Here is a 5,357-nt window from a genome sequence, read left to right as displayed (position 1 = left end):
TTGTATTTGACATCTGTAGGTATAACCATGTGTCTCAGAGCCGCTTTCCTGCTTTTCATGAAGTACGGTAAAATCAAAGGATTACAAACACTAGAATTACTATTTGAAGGTCCCTGTAAATGCATGCATCGCTTCCAAATGTATTATTTTGCTAGTTTTCCCTGTTATGAGTATATATCTTCTCTGTTCATGTTATTTAAATGAAATTACAGAAAAAATCCTTTGATAAATGAAATCTTATTAAATTATCTTTCTATACTTATCTGTGTACTAACATCATCAGCAGGTAATAAGCTTAAATCTAGTGGGATTTTCTGACTGGTGGTAGGATAGATCAGAAGCAACAGATAAAGCTCCCCAGGAACAGAAGATGATAGACAAAGCCATCTATTTATTTAAACATTTTAAAAAGTCTACTCCAGGTTTTGAGATGTCATTAAAAGCAGTATCTGTAGCAAAAACCATTAGCAGCACAATAGTCACAGGCATACAAAAGACAAAAATATAACTAAACTTTCCCAGTTCCACCTCACCTCTCACAAAATCCTCAAGTCCCACACAGCTCAACTTCCCTCGTGACCTGCACAAAAGTACAAACATGAAGGATCCTTACAAAAAAAATGTTGTCAATGACTTCATCTCCTCCACACCAACAAGACTCTCCAAGCTCCTCCACTGATTTCAGCTATACTAGTGTCACACAGGAGCAAGTTAGTCTTTTACGTAGGAAAGATCTGAAGTGACAAGGAGCCAAATTTTCCAACATGGGCACTGATTTTGGTTGCCTCAATTTTGGGGTACCAACTTCAGACACTTTAGCTCTAATTTTCATTTCCCACTGACTTCTGTTGGGAGTTGTAGATGCTCAGCATTTAGGGCTTTAAAAGTGTCTAACCCAACACCACAAACTCCACCTGGAAACAACATGCAGCCAATGCAGATATCAGGATGCAGGCATCATATGCTCACACTGATATAGACAGTTTAGAACGTTAAAAATAGTTTAGACATAGTTTAAATATAGATACTCAATTATTGTATCTTAAAATCATATTACACATAACTACCCTTCTAGATAGACTCTGTCAAGCAACCAAAGCTGATATACAAGCCCATCTCATAGGAGACCTTAACTCCATACTAGAATTGGTTGGAAACCAGAATTTCCTTTCCATAGGAAATTCCAATATTTTGGAAAAAAAAATTGTTCTGAATTGGAGCAAATAAACCAAAATTTTCCTGTGGAACACAAATTCTGAACATTTTTGATTCAGAACCATTGACATTTTGTTTTGATAGTTTCAATTAATTTTTTTTTACTTTTACATTAAAATATTAAACCCTTAAATATGAAAGAAAGCTAAAATCAATATTTTAAAATACTATCGAAGTTAAAACAAAATCAATGATAAAATCAGAATGACAGCGTCGACGTTATCAAAACATTTCAACATGAATGAAATTAAACAAGAAAGTAAAAAAAGAATCGTTTAAACTTTTTCCATCTAAAATTTTTTTAAAATTGACACTTTCCCGGGAAACATTTAGACTTTGACAAAACCGCACAGAAAACTACTCAGCCAATTTTTTTTTGACCAGTTTTACCAATTACAGAACATTACCAGGTCAGAGGCGTGATCCTGCGAAATGCTGAGCATTTCCTGTGCGGTGATGAACAGGATCCGTATTTCTAATATCAGTAAGAGTTGAGAGTGTTGAGCATCTCAGCCCTATTTTAGGAATGCCAGTGTATAGCTCTCTTGAAGTCAGTCATCAACAAAAAATGAGATTGAAGCGTTACATCCTCCCATTAATGCCTGGCCAAATTCTCAGTTTGTGGAGCTCATTAAAAACAATGGTGCTTCATTGATTTACAACACTTGACACCCCTGCCTCCATGTCTTCACGTGACAGCTCCTATTGAGGGAAAACTTTGGGGCAACAGCTTGCAATGGGCTCCAAATGCACCGAGCACATACTGAAGAGAAGAAAATAAAGAAACTATCAGGGGCAGTGTCAAAAATGGCTGAGCAAATGGAAGCCATGCCTGCTTGGTGTGGCACTCTGTCCCCCTCTAGTGGCACCTAGAGCAGCTAGAGATTGATGAGCCTGATACAGCCTGGGCTAAGTGATGTGTGTCTTTTAGCTCCTGCAGTAAAGTCTTTTAGCTCCCATGCATTAAGCTCCAGAAGTCCCAGGTTTGATCCCAGCCGACCGTCAGCGTTACGTTACACAAACGCTGCTGAAAAGGATCTGAATCAAGATGAGATTCTGTGCTGTGACCCTAAGAGGTGCAGCACAGAACTCACAGGCTGAGAGTAGACTATGATAGCTTTAACCCATCTTTGCAGCCACCAGCTCCTGCACTACTCTGAGAGTTAGCTAGGCCCCTGACATAACTTAGACAGCCGTGGGGGCTTAAGTTACAGCTGCTGAGGATGGCCCGGAGCCAGTGGCACCAGCTGCAGGAGGCCACTGGTGCGGCTGGCTCTGGGGCTGCTCCAGCAGTGGCCGGTGCGGCTCGCTGCGGAGCCGCTCCAGCAGGGCTGGTGTGGTTATCCCGAGTGCCGCCTGAGCAGCTGGCCCCTGAGTCAACTGCTTGGGCGGCCCTGGGGGTCAGCCTCACTGGCCGCTGCAGAAGTCACGGAGGTCACAGAAAGTCAAGGAATCCGTGACGGAGACCTAATTATCAGTTGTAGTTTGTCCATCAATCCACAACCTTTACAGCAACTGTAGTTGTGCTGAAATTGGGCCTAAAGCTATAATATACCAAATGATGTTAAATAAATCCAAACAAGGATTTAATTGTTGACTCAGTAATAATTTTGTGATTTTTTTTGTTTGTTTGTTTTTGGCAAGAGCTGAAAGATTTGGAAGACAACAATACTTGTTTGCATCTGTTGCATCAGGATGAACATACTGTTTTTCAAGTCTTTCATTTTCAATTAAAGTCAAGTTGAAATTCAAGCATACCAAATGATAGTTTTAGCAATGTAAGATCCAAGAGATTCTGTTCTGACAATTGTTATCTCCATTTTTCTTTCACAGTATCTTTCTTTGAACATCTACAATATTTTCTTGATCATTAATAACCCAGAGCACATTTTTATGGTTTTGATTAATTTAAATATTTAATGTAGAGGCTGACATAATATCAGTTAGATTTTTCATTTATGAATGTCAAAATACTCAACTTTTTTGTCAACTATTTATATTCCGTTATTTGTGATAAACTGTTTAATTATTCACAACATTTTGTGGGAATGGGAAAAAACTTAAAACACCATCTGATATATTTTTACAGTTGTGGAGGAAAAGCCCCCCCCCCCAATTGCCTAGGCATCTGTTTGCTGGCGTGGGCCTGCTTTGTAGCTAACAGGCTTAAAACCTGAACCAAATCAAGATAGTGCCCTATGGGGGGTGGGAGGGAAAGGGGGAATGGAAAGCCCCAGAAGCAGGAACTATTTGTAATATGTGCCTAATGCTTATGAAATATAACAACTGCTTGTGTAAGATAAAATTGTAACCAATAAGTGTAAAGCATTTATAACGGTAACCTTTAAGCTTAAGAAATGTGTAACTGTAACCCATGCCCTCCCTTATGCCTGTTGTGTAACTACCCCGTGATATTGCTGTACCCCGTGACATACTTGGTGTAATGGTACCCCATAAAAGGAATGGTTGCTAAACATTGGAAAGTACCAGCCGAGACCCTAACCCTTATTACTTCCATAAAAGGTATGTGAGCAACCACTTTGGAAAGTACCAAAAAGACCTCAAAAAAGACCCTAACCCCTGTCAGGTGTTAATTCCAAATAAGGGCAATTATTACTTAAATGTATGATGTATTTGCGGTTTTCAGCTTTATATACTTGGGTGATGCTTCGTATCGGGGGGCGCAGTATCCAATCTGCTACTCCCAACGCGTTGGTGGGTGTTCAATAAACGGGCCTCAGGCTTAGGTCTCTAATCAAATTACTGCCTGGGTGGTTTTTTCCACGACACAGTCCTTTATTGTAATTTGACATTGTGAGTTGGTGTTTTAGTCATTAAGTTAATAAAATATTCAGGTGTAGCTTCTGAGTAGGTGCATACATTCAGTTTAAATAGTTTTAAAGGCTATCCAAACTCCTGAATTTTATTTGATGTCTTTTAGGTCACAACAAATCTTTCAAGCTATGCAAATGGAAGGTACATGCAAACTGAAAATGAAAGTCTTCTTAAAGAGCATATTTATAAAACTATTTAACAGAGCCAGTAATTCAGATCAAGAGAGAGAAGGTGGCTGAGGTAATATGTTTTATTGGCCCAATAAACTACATTGCATATTTTAGAACTAGTCAACTTTGTATTGACATATATTGGGGGGGGAAAAGGGTGAGGAAAGAGTAACGATAATGATCTTACATTTAATTTGTGCCTTTGCCGCACATGATATTAAAACACTGTGTGATTTAATTATTAACCAATCAGGATGCTTTCCCTATGTTATTAACCAGCTGTAATTGATAAAATAATAATAAAATAAGTCAGTTTGCCGTAAGAATAATATAAACTATTTCCCCATCATACTGTTTAAATATGAATACATAGTACTATAGTAAATGAAACAACAAATTCACACAACTGTGGCTCTTTTGGGTAACGTTGATCGCTAATTTGGCTCCTGAACCACTGCCGTCTGATGATCACTGACATAGACAGTTTAAGTTCAAGGTCTCTAAGATAGCCTCTGGAAGTGCTTTCTGTTCCATGCATAGGGGAAATGAAAGTCCTGGGAACATGGAGAAGGGAGGACCTATATTAATGGAATAGGCTGCCCTTTAAACAAAGGGGAATGAAAGTGTTTGCATAAAAATAAAAAAAGAATAGATTTGGGGAGTATAAGAGTTGTGAGCATAGGAATTTATAAACATGAGTAAACCCCTGGAACATCTAAAAATATTACACCGCCATCATATAAATGCATGCTATATTTCCACCTTGAATGCTGCACCATCAAGGATAATGATGTAAAACTTTCCTTCTTTTATAGTTTCAACCTTGCTGTGTTCCTAACACAGGACAGTGTATTACTATTTATGCGTATGTAGGAAGAGATTGCAATTGACATTTTTGAGCAAAAACAGGGAATGCAAAGACAGGCATGATTGATTTTCAGACAAACATTAGAAAACTTTGCAACACGTACTCAAGCCTGAACCATTTCCAGCATTCATTTAGTGGAATAACCTGACCCTTTCTTATAAATCACTGACTTTTAACTCTGAAATGCTTGATTCTTTTTACATCAATTTCATTGTAAAACAACTTGATAAATGAGCGTTTGTAGAGAAAGAAAGATCAAAGAACATCAG

The sequence above is a fragment of the Chrysemys picta genome, chromosome 1 (genome assembly GCF_011386835.1).
Source record: "Chrysemys picta bellii isolate R12L10 chromosome 1, ASM1138683v2, whole genome shotgun sequence".
NCBI lineage: Eukaryota > Metazoa > Chordata > Testudines > Emydidae > Chrysemys > Chrysemys picta.
This window is presented reverse-complemented; position numbering follows the sequence as displayed.